Genomic DNA, 17,968 nt, shown 5'->3' with positions numbered 1-17,968 from the left:
GTCCTGTCAAATCGATACACCATCTTGTTTTGGTCCATACATGAACCTTTCAGCTTGACTTAGTGCTAAGATCAATCAAACCTTGATCTTGGTTTAGGTGGATGGGCTTCAAATCTGTCTCCCTTCCACTCTGACTTAGATCCATTCCATTCACCTTGACTTTGCCTTGAATATGTCTTAATCTCACCTCAACTTCGCTCGCACCTGCACGCTTCGACCCTTGACTCAACCTCATAATTCCATTATATGTGGTGATCACTTACTATAATTTTACAAGAAAAAGTATTGATAAATAAATATTAATTAACCATATAACAATTACAGCACAGAAGCAGGCCATCTCGGCCATTCTAGTCCATGCTGAACGCTTACTCTCACCTAGTCCCATCTATCTGCACTCAGCCATTTCTTTCCTGTCTATATACCTATACAATTTTTTTAAATAAAAAAATCGAACCTGCCTCTACCACTTCTACTGGAAGCTCGTTGCACACAGGTACCACTCTCTGAGTAAAGAAGTTACCCCTCTTGTTACCCCTAAACTTTTGCCCCTTAACTCTCAACTCATGTCTTCTTGTTTGAATCTCCCCTACTCTCAATGGAAAAAGCTTATCTATGTCAACTCTATCTATCCCCCTCATAATTTTAAATACCTCTATCAAGTCCCCCCTTCAATCTTGTATGCTCCAAAGAATAAAGACCTAGCTTGTTCAACCTTTCTCTGTAACTTAGGTGCTGAAACCCAGATAACATTCTAGTAAATCTTCTCTGTACTCTCTCTATTTTGTTGACATCTTTCCTACAATTTGGTGACCAGAACTGTACATAATACTCCAAATTTGGCCTCACCATTGCCTTGTACAATTTTAACATTACATCCCAACTACTATACTCAATGTTCTGATTTATAAAGGCTAGCATACCAAAAGCTTTCTTCACCACCCTATCCACATGAGATTCCACCTTCAGGGAAATATGCACCATTATTCCTAGATCACTCTGTTCTGCTGCATTCCTCAATGCCCTACCATTTACCATGTATGTCCTATTTTGATTAGTCCTACCAAAATGTAGCACCTCATATTTACCAGCATTAAACTCCATTTGCCATCTTTCAGCCCATTTTTCTAACTGGCCTAAATCTCTCTGCAAGCTTTAAAAACCTACTTCATTATCCACAACGCCACCTATCTTAGTATCATCTGCATACTTACTAATCCAATTTACCATCCCATCATCCAGATCATTAATGTATATGACAAACAACATTGGACCCAGTACAGATCCCTGAGGCACACCACTAGTCACTGGCCTCCAACTTGACAAATAGTTATCCATCACTGCTCTCTGGCATCTCCCATCCAGCCACTGTTGAATCCATTTTACTACTTCAATATTAATACCTAACGATTGCGCCTTCCTAACTAACCTTCCGTGTGGAACCTTGTCAAAGGCCTTACTGAAGTCCATATAGACAACATCCACTGCTTTACCCTCGTCAACTTTCCTCGTAACCTCTTCAAAAAATTCAATAAGATTTGTCAAGCATGACCTTCCATGCACAAGTTCATGTTGACTGTTCCTAATCAGACCCTGTCTATCCAGATAATTATATATACCATCTCTAAGAATAATTCCCATTAATTTACCCACCACTGACATCAAACTTACAGGTTGATAATTGCCAGGTTTACTCTTACCCTTTTTAAACAATGGAACCACATGAGCAATACACCAATCCTCCAGCACCATCCCCATTTCTAATGACATTTGAAACATAGAAACATAGAAACATAGAAAATAGGTGCAGGAGTAGGCCATTCGGCCCTTCAAGCCTGCACTGCCATTCAGTATGATCATGGCTGATCATCCAACTCAGAACCCTGTACCTGCTTTCTCTCCATACCCCCTGATCCCTTTAGCCACAAGGGCCATATCTAACTTCCTCTTAAATAGAGCCAATGAACCAGCCTCAACTGTTTCCTGTGGCAGAGAATTCCACAGATTCACCACTCTGTGTGAAGAAGTTTTTCCGCATCCTGGTCCTAAAAGGCTTCCCCTTTATCCTTAAACTATGACCCCTCGTTCTGGACTTCCCCAACATCGGAAACAATCTTCCTGCATCTAGCCTGTCCAATCCCTTTAGAATTTTATACGTTTCAATAAGATCCCCTCTCAATCTTCTAAATTGCAGTGAGTATAAGCCTAGTCGATCCAGTCTTTCTTCATATGAAAGTCCTGCCATCCCAGGAATCAATCTGGTGAACCTTCTCTGTACTCCCTCTATGGCAAGAATGTCTTTCCTCAGATTAGGGGACCAAAACTGCACACAATATTCTGTCAGATATATTTCTGTCAGAGCCCCTGCTATTTCTACACTAACATCCCTCAATGTCCTAGGGAATATCCTGTCAGGATCCAGAGACTTATCCACTTTTATATTCTTTAAAAGTGCCAGTACTTCCTCTTCTTTAATCATCATAGTTTTCATAACTACCCTACTTGTTTCCCTTACCTTACACAATTCAATATCCTTCTCCTTAGTGAATACCAAAGCAAAGAAATTGTTCAAAATCTCCCCCATCTCTTTTGGCTCCACACATAGCTGTCCACTCTGACACTCTAAGGGACCAATTTTATCTCTCACTATCCTTTTGCCATTAATATAACTGTAGAAACCCTTTGGATTTACTTGCCAAAGCAACCTCATATCTTCTTTTGGCTTTTCTAATTTCTTTCTTAAGATTCTATTTACATTCTTTATATTCCTCAAGCACCTCATTTACTCCATGCTGCCTATATTTATTGTACATCTCTCTCATTTTCCGAACAAAGTTTCCAATATCCCTTGAAAACCATGGCTCTCTCAAACTTTTAACTTTTCCTTTCAACCTAACAGGAACATTAAGATTCTGCACCCTCAAAATTTCACCTTTAAATGACTTCCATATCTTTATTACATCCTTTCCATAAAACAAATTGTCCCAATCCACTCCTTCTAAATCCTTTCGCATCTCCTCAAAGTTAGCCTTTCTCCAATCAAAAATCTCAACCCTTGGTCCAGTCCTATCCTTCTCCATAATTACATTGAAGCTATTGGCATTGTGATCACAGGACCCGAAGTGCTCCCCAACACATACCTGTGTCACCTGACCTATCTCATTCCCTAACAGAAGATCCAACACTGCTCCTTCTCTAGTTGGTACTTCTATGTATTGCTGCAAAAAACTATCCTGCCAACATTTTACAAACTCCAAACCATCCAGCCCTTTTACAGAATGGGCTTCCCCGTCTATGTGTAGAAAATTAAAATCTCCCACAATCACAACCCTGTGCTTACTACAAATATCTGCTATCTCCTTATAAATTTGCTCCTAAAATTCTCACTGCCGATTATGTGGTCTATAATACACCCCTATAAGTGTTACTACACCTTTCCCATTCCTCAGTTCCACCCAAATAGCTTCCATAGATGCGGCCTCTAATCTATCCTGCCAAAGCATCGCTGTAATATTTTCTCTGACAAGCAATGCAACACCTCCTCCTCTCGCCCCTCTGATTCTATCACACCTGAAGCAATGAAATCCAGGAATATTTAGTTGCCAATCACACCCCTCCTGCAACCATGTTTCACTAATAGCTACAACATCATATTTCCAGGTATCAATCCATGCTCTAAGCTCATCCACCTTTCTTACGATGCTCCTAGCATTAAAATAGATGCATTTAAAAATCTCTCCAACTCTTACTCTCTGTTTATCCCTAACGGTGCAAACAACTTTATTATCTTTTTCTTCCTTCTCCCTTACATCTTCAGTCTGAGCACTCCCCTTCTCTGTTACCTGCCTATCCTCCCTCACACACTGTCTATTAGCTTTCTCTATTTGAGAACTAACCTCATCTCTCCTAGTCTCTTCAATTTGATTCCCACCCCCCAACCATTCTAGTTTAAAGTCTCCCCCGTAGCCTTCGCAAATTTCGCCGCCAGCAAATTGGTCCCCGTAGGATTCAAGTGCAACCCGTCTTTTTTGTACAGGTCACACCTGCCACAAAAGAGGTCCCAATGATCCAGAAACTTGAATCACTGCCCCTGCTCCAATCCCTCAGCCACGCATTTATCCTCCACTTCATTCCATGCCTACTCTCACTGTCACGTGGCACAGGCAGTAATCCCGAGATTACTACCTTTGCAGTCCTTCTTCACAACTCCCTTCCTAACTCCCTATATTCTCCTTTCAGGACCTCTTCCTTTTTCCTACTTATGTCATTGGTACCTATATGTACCACAACCTCTGGCTCCTCACCCTCCCACTTCAGGATATCTTGGACGCGATCAGAAACATCCCAGACCCTGGCACCAGAGAGGCAAACTACCATCCGGGTCTCCTGATTGTGTCCACAGAATCACCTATCTGACCCCCTAACTATCGAGTCCCCTATTACTACTGCCTTCCTCTTCCTTTCCCTACCCTTCTGAGCTACAGGGCCGGACTCTGTGCCAGAGGCACGGCCACTGTTGCTTCGCCCAGGTAGGCTGTTTCCCCCTCCCCCAACAGTACTCAAACAGGAGTACTTATTGTCAAGGGGCACAGCCACTGGTGTACTGTCTAGTACCTGACTCTCCCCCTTCCCTCTCCTAACCCTGATCCACTTGTCTGCCTCGCATGGCCCTGGTGTGACCACCTGCCTGTAACTGCTCTTTATCAACTCCTCACTCTCCCTGACCAGATGAAGGTCATCGAGCTGCAGCTCCAGTTCCCTAACACTGTCCCTTAGGAACTGCAGCTCGACGCACCTGGCACAGATGTGGACTTCCAGGAGGCTAGGAGACTGCAGGAACTCCCACATCCGACACTGAGAACAAGCTGCCCTCACACTCATAATTCCCCCTTTCCTCAAATAACATGAAAAATTGAACCTAAACCTACCTTGCCTCACCCGCTTCCGCCTAAGGCCATTGAGCCAAAGCCCTTAAGCCTACACTCTGCTCCCGGCTCACTCCGCTGCCCCCTGTATAAGGCTGTGTTCCTTTTAAATCTTCCGCGCTTCACTGCCCAATGTCACATGCCTATGTAGTCCTGCCTCTCTTAACTCTGATGAGAAGAAGTAAAAAAATCAAAATGGCTCCCGCCGCACTCCTGTTCCGATTCTCAGACTTCATTCTCCAAATTAATAAAGTATTTATTTGTATTCTTTGTTTTGTTTTCCGAAAATAAGTAGTCACTGGGCTTCACTAGCACCATCATAAACCAGAAGCCAGAGCGTGGATGCATTCCTCCACTACCACAAATTATGCTGTTGAGTACCCTACACTGGTGGATATTGCAGGCATCAGCACACCCAAAATGCAATGGGATAGCCTTGTCTTGAAACCTTGGCCCTCTTAATGGTCTCCTACCAGGTAAGTATCCATATTATACTGAATCTGTCATGTATTACTCAACTTGTTTAAAGTCAAATTTATCGTCATATGGACAAGTATATGTATGCACAGGTGGAATGCCTCAATGACTATTGTCCAGTAACACTTATATCCACTGTGTGAAGTGTTTTCAGAGGTCAGTGATGAAACACATCAACCCCTGTCTGAGAAGTGACTTGGATCCATTCCAACTTGCCCACTGGCACAACAGAACCACAGCAGCTGCCATCCCTCTTTGGCTCTTCATTCAACCCTGGAACATCTGGACTGCAAAGATGCATATATCAGGATGCTCTTTATCGACTACAATTTGGCATTCAGCACTATCAACCCCTCAAAACTAACCAAGAACCTTCAAGATCTTGGCCTCAATACCTCCTGGTGCAATGGATCCTCAATTTGCTCACTGGCAGATCACAGTCAGTTTGGATTGGCAGCAACATCTCCTGCACAATCCCTATCAGTGCCACAAGGCAATGTGCTTTATCCCCTGCTCTATTCGCTTTACACTTATGACTGTATGGATAAGCACAGATCCAATGCTATATTCAAGTTTGCTGATGACACCATTGTTGTAGGCTGAATTAGAGGTGGTGACGAGCAGTACGCAGAAGAAAGATTGAAAATCTGGCTGAGTGGTGCTACAACAACAATGTATTACTCAACGTCAGTAACACCAAGGAGCTGATTATAATCATTATTAACTTCAGGAGGAGGAAACCACGAGCCAGTTCTCATCGAGAGATCAGAGATGGAAAGGGTCAGCAACTTCAAATTCCTTGGCGTTATCAATTCGGATGACCTTACTTGGGCCTAGCACATAAATGCAATTATGAAAGAAGCACAACAGCGCCTCTACTTCCTTAGGAGTTTGCGATCATTAAGCATGACATCTAAAACTTTGATGAACGTCTAAAGATGTGCGGTGGAGAGTATATTGACTGGCTGCATCACAGCCTGGTATGGAAACACCAATGCCCTTGAATGGAAAATCCCACAAAAAGTAGTGGAAATGGCCTAGCCCATCATGGACTCCCACCATCGACACAGAGCGTTATTGCAGAAAAGCAACATCTATCATCAATGACCTCCACCACCCAGGTCAAGCTCTCTTCTCACTGCTGCCATCAGGAAGAAGGTGCAGGAGCTTGAGGACTCACACCACCAGATTCAGGAACACTTATTTCCCCTCAACCATCAGGCTCTTGAAACAAAGCACTTCACTTGCCCCATCACTGATATGTTTCCACAACCAATGAACTCACTTTCAAGGATTCTTCATCTCATGTTCTCAATATTTATTGCTCATTATTATTATTATTATTACATTTTTCTCAGCTCAAGCTGGTAAAACTGAGGTATGGATCTAGCCAAGCACACTCATTTGTCAATTGTTAGGAACTTTTGGACTATTCTATTGGTGTTTAGAATTGTAAATTTCTGAAGATTTACATCTTCAGCTCTAATTAATTAATGCTATTGTGTAGAGACTTTGGAATGATACCCGTTTGAGGATATTACTATTGGGACAATGTATATCTTGTCCAAAGTTTTTCAATTTCTCCTTTTAATTCAGCATATTCTGGTGTTTTTCACTGACTGGTTTCTGTAAGCTATGTCTGTATGAAATGGCTATATCTATTAAATAAGTTGTTCTTGTTTGATAATGCTGTATTATTATATGCAGACAGCAATTATGGATTCTCCTATCTTTAATAACTGATCAGTCATAATATAATTTGTGATATTCTGACTCTAAAACTGGATCAGTCTTGTATTTATAGTAAGGTATGATTTAATTTATGAATTTGTAGTTTAAAGCTAGACTTTGATAAATGATTACCACCTGATTGTGCTTGTGTAAGTAATCATATTGTGTTAAACTGCTACAGGATCCTGTAATATGTTTCTGTTTCTGTTTGAATTCTTTCTGGGGTTTTTTCTCAGCAGTTTCTATGTTTATCATCTTGAATTTGTTGGTCTTTTATTATGTATTTTTGATCATTTTGTGTGTTAACCACCTGGTCCTGTATTGCCACAAGGAACCCTCCTGTTTCTAGGAAGAGGTCTCCAACTCTGAGCCAGGTATTTGATGCTTCCTTGTCAATACCTAGTCTGCTCAGATCATGGAAGTGTGTTCCGTGGAGGGTCAAACTCTGTCATTGGTTAATTTTTTTGTCAGTAGTGATAATGACTTCATTTTTCTAGGTTGTGCTCTCATTTACATTTAGTGGTGTGCACTTCTTAGTGGAATTGCATATGCCTGTGTGGACTGCTGATTCCAGTTTTTGTTGATGAAACTATATCCTTAGAAGTTTTATCTGACTGTTGTGTAGATTTTTAATGTCTGTTATTCCTCATCCCCCTTCTGTCCTAGATAGTGTTAATCTAAGTGCATTCTAATGCACATAATGTTTTCTGAAATCTGTCATTTCAGTTTTTATTTTTCTTCATAAATTTTCCAGATCAATTTTGGACAAATGTATTATGATAAAAGAGTACATTAATACAAGTACAGCAAAAGTGTTTATTGCCTTTATTGTATTTTTACTGTTGAGCTCCATTTGACAGGTTTTCTTCAACCTTGAAGTAAATTCTGTCAAAAAATTTCCCTTTGTCATTACCAAGGTCTATTTTCTATCTTTTTTGATGTCCCAGATACTTATACACTTCATATTCATCCATTGGTTGTACTGTATCCTGCTGCTCTGTTTTGTATTCTACTAGCTCTAATGCACCTTTCTTCATGTTTAATGTTCTGCACTTATCCAGTCCAAAGTTCATGATTATATCTTTCAAAAATAGTTCTGAAATTTGAATTAATTGCTTTAGCTTTACTGATGAAGGAGCATATAATTTCAAATCATCCGTGTATAAACTGTGTGTTAAGGTATAGCTCATTACATGTTTCTGGTTTGATACCCAATTTTTATCCATTTCAGTAACTTAGAGAGCAGGTTTAAAGCTAGACAGAACCGCAGTGGACTTAGAGAGTTTCCTTGGAAAGTGCCTTCTTTTATTTGATAATGGACGCTATTCTTTTTTGGCTGTTAATAGATAGGGTGCTTACAGTATGCCAATACATACAATCAGATGTTACAGCAATTTCACAAGTTTTGGGTGCAGTTTATATATATTAAGAAATTCTATTAGCCATGACTGACGGACAGAATCAAATGCCTTTTGATAATCAATATAACAATATGAAAGAATTCTGCTTTTCCACCAGGCTTGATTTAGAATTATGGAATCTCTTACTAGTTGTTCTTTACATCCTTCCATACCCTTATGGCATCCCTTCTGCTCTTCTGTAAGTATATTGTGGTTATTTAAGTGAGTGGTGATCGGTGGCAAGATGCATGATGTTATAATTTTATGTATAGTTTGCAAACAATTAATAGGATGATATTTTGATGGATCTTTTGTGATTTCCCCTTCAGGTAAAAGATATATTTTACCTTCTGTCAAGATTTCAGGTACATTTTCAGGATTTTTAAGACGATTGTTGATATGCATTCATGGGTAAGGATGAAGGCAAGTAATTTTTTATATCAATAATTATGAATCTTAGCAGTTACAGTACCTTTCCAGCTACGGGTATTTTTTATAACCTCTTTCAGCATATCCATTGTGACAAGTATTTGCATTTCTTCAATCATGTGTGTGTGTTCCATTTCCTCCCTAATTCTGCTTGCTTCTTGATTGTGCATCAACCAGTTTGACCAGATTTTAGACCAAAAGTCCATTTTCTCTGTGTTTGTTGATATTATTATTATTGTTACTATTTCTTCTTTCTTCTAATATTTGCAAAATTTGTTGTCTTTTGCACACTGCTTGAGTGCCCGGTTAGTGTGGTCTTTCATTGATTCTGTTATGGTTACTGGATTCATTGCGTATGGCTGCAAGTGAATGAATCACAGGGCTGTAAATGGTGACATTTAGATATATATACTTTGATCATAAATTTACGTTGAACTTTGAATGAAAAGATAAATGCAGAAGCAACGCAAATTGTATTATCAACATTCACAAGAAAAATACATAAATATAAATTACATACATGAAAGAAAACAATTAGAACAGAAAATTTTGTAAGTGCAAAGTGATCAAAATGGTCACTGTATTGCTATAATTAATGAATAGGATTGCACCAAATGGTTCAAGAACTGAATGTTTGAAGGGTTGAAGGAAAATGGTGCTAATAGAAACAGTACTCTTCATATCAGGGCTTCAGTATTTTGAATGCCGGTCTGCTACTGGGTCATGAAGTATATTTCCTTATCATTGATGGGAAATGGAAATGGAGACATTATCTTTTTTTATGCTTTATCCCTAATTGTTTCTGATCAGAGGAGGAAGTTAAGTTCAACCATGGTGGTGCATTTGGAATCATGCTGCATATGCCAGCATGTAATTCCTTTGGCCTGCATAGGCATTTGAAGTGATAAGCATGTGTCATGTCAATGGCCATTTTTGGGTAGTGTCTTGTTGTTTTAAAATCCTAGGCTTCATGAATCTACAACACTTGAGGAGCAATTAAATCAACTGGAAATGATATCTGTGGATCAGTGGGTTTTTAGGTGGTGAGGCGGTCAATGAGTTGTTGATGGGTGATCAGAGGGAATAATTGATCTATAAGTTTGGAGATTATCAAATACTCGATCTAGTTGGGCTTTCCAGCTGGACAATCAGTGTCTTCATTCTTTACATATCAGATTCATAGAGGAGCTCTGAAAAATGTAATAGTCTTCATAAAATTGATATTAAAACATTATTTTTCAATGAATCTGGATTGCATATTGCAGAAAATCTTGGACTTTATGAAAACATTTCTTTCATACACGACCTGAAGGTACTTCTGGAAAAGACACTATTGTAAAAGAAACTGGCCCTGGCATATGACAATCCCAGCGTTATTATTCAAAATAAACTACTTACATGCCTTTCATTATCTTGACCTTGTAAGTGACTGACTTTGTAACCGTCAGGAATGGAAGCCTCTCATTCTATGTAAGTTGTATTACTTCCCCTGAAAAAGCATGCCACGTGTTTCCAAGGAGAACAACAGTTATTTTAAATGTTATTTTTTGTATGTTTTTTATATATAAGTTATGTAGCAACAATACTGTGCTGTCAGGCAGCATCAGTTCACAAGTTGCAGAAATTTTCACTGTGTGAAACCCATGCTATCAAAAGCCAACTATCTGCATTGGATTTCTTCAGCATTTCCAAGCGTCCAGAGCAGAAAGAAATTCTAAGTAGTGTACCTAATATTTCATATGGCAGTTTCAAACATGAAATATGTAAAGAAATTTTTAAGTCCTTATATAAGTCAGACTTTGTGGTCTGTATTTCCTCTGTATATTGACACGAAATTACCACATAATTTTTATAACTAAATCCAACCGGACAACGTGCTGCAATTAAGACTTCAAGCACAGACAAGCTTATTTTACAGCCAATACGTCAAAAGTGTTTACAAGCAAGTTATACATCCTGAAGGTTTTTGGGGACTTTGGGACAATGTGATTTATGCTACAATGAATAAATGTTCTTGCAGCTGTATTATCGAATAAAATTGGGCTGTTGTGACTGCCAAGATTTTGCAAATATTATATTTTTTCTGCATATGAGTTCTGGTCATATTTTGTTCAATGCACTTTATGAAAAAGGACAGCTGATTAAACACTGCATTAGACATGTCATTATTAACAATGTTTTGGCACCAAAATTTATTAATATCAAGATTTTTCCACATTATTTTGAAATAATAGTTGCAAATGAAATCAAAAAACATTATTTCCATATATGCTTGAGATCAGCTTTCCTAATATAACATTTCAAAATTTCTAAGTCTTCCAAATTGCAGGTGGAGTTTCCCCTGTGGTTAATGCTATTGATGGCAAATCATAAACACATGAGTTTCTGCAGTTACTGGAAATCCGGAGAAACATATTCAAGATGCTGGAGGAACTCAGGAGATCAGACAGCATACATGGAAATGAATAAACAGTCAACATTTCAGGCTAAGACCCTTCATCAGGATTGGAAAGAAAGTGGGAGGATGCAGAATAAGAAGATGGGGGAGGGGGAGGAAGATTCTGGAAGCCTTTTGGTTGAGAATGGTAAAGGACTGGAAAAGTTTGGTCCAGGAGAGAAAGGGAAGGAGGAGGGGCAACAGATAGAGGTGATAGGAAGGTGAGGAGAAGAGGTAAGGGGCCAGAGTGGGGAATAGAAAGAGAGCGAAGGAGAGGTAAATAATTATCAGAAGGAAAAAGTGATGTCCCTGCATCAGATTGGAGGCTACCCAGATAGAGTATGAGATGTTGCTTCTCCTCGCTGAGAGTTGCCTCATCATGGCAAAAGAGGAGACCATGGACTAACATGCTGAATGGGAATGGGGATAGGAATTAAAATGTTTAGCCACTAGGAAGCTCCCCTCTTGACAGATGGAATGAAGATGCTCGACAAAGTGGTCGCCCAATTTATGTCAGTTCTCTCCAATGTAGATGAGGCCACACTGGTGCACCAGGCACAGTAGAAAACCCCAACAAGTTTGCAGGTGAAGTGTTGCCTCGCTTGAATGGACTGCTTGGGGCCCTGAATGGAGTGAGGAAAGAGGTGAATAGGCAGGTGGAGCATTTCTGTCACTTACAGGGCTAAGTGCCAGGAGGGAGACTGCTGGGGAGAGACGAGTGGACAAGGGAATCATGAAGGGGTAATCCCTGCAGGAAGTGAAGAGTGGGAGGGAGGGGAAGGTAAAAGCATGCCTGGTGGTAGGATCCCCTTGATGACAATGGAAGTTGCGGAGAATGATGTGTTGGATATGGAAGCTCATGGAATGGTAGGAGAGAACACGAGGAACTCTATCTGTGTGAAGTCATTTCTAATCTCCAATCTTGCCTGTCATCTTCCTCTGGTGTCTCTCCACCTCCCCTTTCTCCTGTGGTCCATTATCGTCTCCTATCAGATTCCTTCTTCTTTCACCCCCACCACACTGTTTTATTGTGGCATCTTCCTCTTTCTTTACAGTTCTGAATAAGTGTTTCAGCCTGAATCATTGACTGTTTATTCATTTCCATTGATACTACCTGACCTGCTGAGTTCCTCCAGCATTTTGTTGTGCATTGCTCTTGATGGCAAGTCTTGATTTAGAATAGTTCTTCAGAATCTGAAAGACAATTGCATAATACACTAAACTATCAATTTACTCCTTGCTGGTTTAGTTTGTTTCAAGCCAGCATGCTTAAATCCTCTGTCCATTCTATCTTTTTAATCCACATCTAAATGAACTGCATTCCACACAGCATGTGAACAAGTGATGGATTAGTAAAATGAAGCCGTTGACAGCCGAGGCTAATTGACATGTGGATCAGAATACCCCACAAGTGTGCAGTAAGCATAATGTTTGGTCAAACATTCTTTCAAAGTGACATCCCGGAGATGCCTAGTGTCCCAACTATTTTCTTTATAATGGAAGTCTGGCTCAGCCAGATGGGGAAGAAGAGCAAGTAAAACAATAACCTGTCTTTGTAGAACCTTAGCTGCACGAGTGAAAATGTCACAAATATTCAGCATTATACAATACAATATCTAAATTAACTATGGGTTTAATTAGCTGCAAATACAAATATATCTTTAGGAATATCTTCTTATTGTTTTACATTTAAATCAACAAAAAAGTACTTTTTTAACTAAAATAACTACAATAATTTACAAATTAAGTTATCACATTTCTGCACATTTATCTCCCAGGAGCTGGCATTTAAATGTAATTAATTATTTATTATGTTATAAGTAGATGTCACAAGCAATTCTGGTACTGATTGTACATTCCTAATTGTCTCTGAACTGAGAAGTTGATCACAGTGATAATATACAAGTAGCCCGGTTAGGGATAGTAGATTTATTTTTCTGCAGAACATTACGGAACCATAGATAAGGATTTGCTGATATATTCTCTGACCTTGACCCTTTGTGCAAAGTCACAAGACTTTATCCACTACTGTGTTGCCATTTTGATGCCTCATTCCTGACAATAAACTTACTAGCTCCCTCAAAAAAGTTTCATTTCATAATAGATCTCCGTAAACTTCTAGACCTCTGGGCTAAGGTATTTGATCTCCTTTTCTCCACCGCTTCAGTTTGGAATTCAGAGGACCATTTGGCATTTCGGGTACTTAGCCTTGTGTTTGCTCTGCCACAACTCGATGCATGCAGTCTACCCAAGGATGCAACTCAATGAAGAGACTTTCGGTCGGTCACATCCAAGGACATGTTGATAATTTTGATTGTTATTCCCCATTTTGTCCAATTTATAAGCACTTACCCTAGGCTGGCAGTTTTTAGAATCACAAATAGAAAGAAAACCATAACTTATTTGGCTCTTTGTTTATCCATCCAACTCAACCTCCCAGCACTAAGGTCCATGGTTCCTCAAGAAAACCTTCAAGAACTTTATAATTGTGATGAATATATCTTTTTTCAGAAAGGAGGTCCAGTCTACCCATCATACTCTGAATGAATTATTTCCTTCATCTCACCTTTAGATTTCATCATCCCATGAGTGATTTTATTTTCCCTTCATCTGCTACTTGCTTTAAATCAATAATCTCTGTATTTTAATACTTTTCCTAAAGGAAATACAGCCTTTCTATTCATTCAGTCCAGAGCCCTTATAATTTTGTCCATCATAATTAAGACTCAACACAGCCTCTTCTATTCCAATGAAAACAAAGCTAGATTATCTGAAGTTTTCTTATGGCTGCAATTTCCTGCTCCGAACAGCATCCACTGCCTATCTCCAGTGCAATCATATTTTTCCTACAATTTGCTGACCTGAACTTTTTGAAACATGCAATCTTACCCTTATTAATAATGTATACAAGTGTAGCATAACTTCTCTGCTTTTATATTCTACTGCTCTGCTAATAAAAGTAAGCATCTCATGTTCCTTTTTCAGTGCCATATTAACAATTCCTGTTACATTTAAGAATCTGAGGACATGCACTCTTTGTGCATCTATCCCAGTCAATAGACTGCCTTTTGTTTTATATTCCCTGCCTTGTTGCAAATTCCCAAATGCATTATCTCAATCCTGCACTTTTACTGCAACCATTACATGGTACTACATTCATCAAAGATGTCATCATTCAGTGAAGCCGATAAACCAAAGATCTATTTACACTACCGGTGGTTAAAGAAAATAGTAAATTCTGGTGCTGGTTAATTAAATGTGCTATTAAACAGACATTATCTCAGGAAGCAACTCAGCAATGGACTTATGCAATGTTCAATGGACATTTACCGGGATAGGTGTGTAAAAAGGGCCCGAAGGATCATTGGGGACCCAAGTCATCCCAACCACAAGCTATTCCAACTGCTACCATCCGGGAAGCGGTACCGCAGCATAAAACAGGACCAACAGGCTCCGGGACAGCTTCTTCCACCAGGCCATCAGACTGATGAACTCATGCTGATTTGAGTGTATTCTATGTTACATTGACTGTTCTATTTATTATAAATTACTATGATTGCACATGACACATTTAGATGGAGATGTAACATAAAGATGTATGTGAATGATGTAAGAAATAAAGTCAATTCAATTCAGTTCAATTCATGTCACCGAAGGTAATACCGCAGCTCTGCCCTGCTGTTGGTGAGATTTTACTCATTGCTGTGCCGTTCTGTTATCTGTCAGGACGCTCGCTCATTGCGGTTCTTCTATCAGCCTAGCAGCTGCCTCTGATGTGCCAGTAATGTACGGAATAATCAAACTTTTATTGCATATAAAACTCCACTAAGTAAAACAATAGCAACTTTCCTCATGGGGAAAGAGTAAGTGTATCATCAGTGCTTTGATGAGCTTTCTCAAGACTTACAAAGAATATCACCAGGGTAATACCTCATTTAGATAACTGAAAAGACAGTTTATTCTGATTTCTGTTATAATATCTGACAAAAACTAACAAATTAGAAATTCATGCACAAATGCACTCATTTGAAACATGCTGCTTTTTGCCTAAGCTTCCACACCAGCTTATAAAAATACTGACAAACACAAAATGTGCTAGGATTGGGCTTTTTAAAAAATTTGATTTAAAGATATCCCTTGGTATAAAGGTTGTAGGTTGATTGAAGTGTTTCGTGATTGCTTTAATCATAACATTTAAACATTAAAATCATTACCCATCTGTTATTCAACAATGAATAATACAATTATAAATCACCAAAATTATTTAATTTTTTAAAATTTAGAGATACAGTATGGTAACAGGAATTTCTGGCCCAACAGGCCCTCACAGCCCAATTACACCCATGTGACAAATTAGCCTACTAAATTGTGCACCTTTGCAATGTGGAAGGAAACTGGAACACCCAGAGAAAACCCATTCAGTCATGGGGGGTCATGCAAACTCCTTATAGACAGTGGCAGGAATTGAACTCGGGTCACTGGCGTAGTAAAGCAGTACACTAACCACCCTGCTGCCATGCCATCAATTTTCATGAAGATACCTTCAGTTTTCCAGTTAATTGGTTCATTATGTGCCGTGTCATATGATGTAGGCAATCATGGTCTTTTCACGATCATGATTGTTCTTGGCAAAATTTTAGAACCTTTAGAAGACAGGTGATCCCAGACATTATTAATGCTCTTCAGAGATTGTCTGCTTGACATCAGTGGTCCCATAACCAGGACTTGTGATCTGCACCAGCTGCTCATACAACCATCCACTACCCACTCCCATGGCTTCACATGACCCTGATCAGGGGCTAAGCAGATGCTACACCTTACTCTGCAGGCTAATGGAGAAAAGGAGTGCCTTACACCTCCTTTGGTAGAGGTGTATCTTCAACCCGCCACCCAGTTTATTCATGTTTTTTTAAAATGGCTTAATATTTCAACAGGCATGAATGGTTTCAAATACAGATGTCCAGTGTAATTAATTTGTTTTAAGCCAGTTTTCTGAGTATACCCTGCTACAAGAACAAAGTTTTTAAACTACTTGCATTCTACTTGTGGTAGCGAGCTACATTCAGGTAAACAGTTTAAAAAATCTCTTCCTGAGACATACCAGTACATAGTTTCATGTATCCTACCCCAACCCCCCTCCTCTGGCTTTTGCAATACAACAAAATGTTACTGGAGTTGGTATTCTGCCCATTAGAAGATATAAGTGGAAACATTACTCAAGCATCAGATTTTGTAGTGTGACAAATCTGCGGAAATTGCTTCTGCATGTATTCCATTTCAAAGTCTCTGTGTAGTATAGCAAATTTACTACTTGACTGACATATTTATACAACAAGAACACTATGTGACTGAGATATTGCTCATTCAGTAGTTACTGGAAACAATCTATTTATTGGTTCAATTTTTAATTTATTTATGATAGTTTTTGGCAGCAACCAGAAATACTGTAAAAGCCTTCTAGTTTTAATTTTGTTCTGGAAATGCAGCATGATTGGTGATATTCACTGATGACTGATAGAACTGGCATTATATCCAATCTGTCTTCCCAATATTTGTAATCAGTTCCTATCTTTCCTTGCAGATATTGAAATGTCTGCAATTGGCCCATTGTGTGAAACTTACCAATTTCTCTGCTTCCTTACTCTTTCTCTGTCTATTTTCCCCTAACTTCTCAAAATCTAGTTATGTCCAGTCTTAACTGTTGTTAACTTTGAACTCTTAGCTAAATTTAAATTTATTTAGCATTTTCTCAACTTTTGATTTGTGGGATGAGAAGCGGTGTTAATAATGCACAGTAATGTAGTTATAAAGAAGGCAAGACCACGGCTATACTTCATTAGGAGTTTGAAAAGATTTGGCACATCATCAAATACACTCAAAAACTTCTATAAATGTACCGTAGAGAACATTCTGACAGGTTGCATCACTGTCTGGTATGGAGGGTTGGTGGGGGTGGGGGGGGGGGGGGTGGAGGTCTAAAAGAAGCTGCAGAAGATTGGAAATCTAGTTAGCTCTATCTTGGGTAATGGCCTACAAAGTACCCAGGACATCTTCAGGGAGCAGTGTCTCAGAAAGACAGCGTCCATTGACCTCCAGCACCCAGCACACCCAGGCCCTTTTCTCACTGTTACCATCACATAGGAGGTACAGAAGCCTGAAGGCACACACTCAGCGATTCAGGAACAGCTTCTTCCCCTCTGCCATCCGACTCCTAAATGGACATTGAACCCTTGGACAACCTCACTTTTTTTTAATATACAGTATTTCTGTTTTTTGTACATTTTTAATCTATTCAATATAGGTATACTGTAATTGATTTACTTGTTTATTTATTATTATTATTTTTTCTCTTCTAGATTATGTAATGCATTGAACTGCTGCTGCTGCTCCAAAAATAACAATTTCCCGTCACACGCCAGTGATAATAAACCTGATTCTGATTCTGATTCTACAGTGGTGCTTTGAGTGGCTGGTGTTGCAGGTACTCCCTCTTGGACTCTCGCTGGCGATTTAAGGCATCTGATCCAAGAATAATAAAGGAATACCAATTAATCTCGAAGTCAATATGT

The 17,968-nt window shown here is 39.2% G+C and overlaps 1 non-coding gene across 1 annotated transcript; it reads right to left on the bottom strand.

Annotated features, from left to right (window-relative positions):
- Positions 1-5,250: 5,250 nt before the first annotated feature.
- Positions 5,251-5,409, bottom strand: LOC140722333 (U1 spliceosomal RNA). Its single transcript, XR_012097586.1, has one exon. It is a non-coding gene; the product is annotated as a U1 spliceosomal RNA (small nuclear RNA).
- Positions 5,410-17,968: the final 12,559 nt, after the last annotated feature.

Source organism: Hemitrygon akajei, chromosome 2 (genome assembly GCF_048418815.1).
Source record: "Hemitrygon akajei chromosome 2, sHemAka1.3, whole genome shotgun sequence".
In the NCBI taxonomy this organism is placed as follows: domain Eukaryota; kingdom Metazoa; phylum Chordata; class Chondrichthyes; order Myliobatiformes; family Dasyatidae; genus Hemitrygon; species Hemitrygon akajei.
Note: the sequence above shows the minus strand (reverse complement) of the source record. Positions and strands in the feature narration are given on the sequence as shown.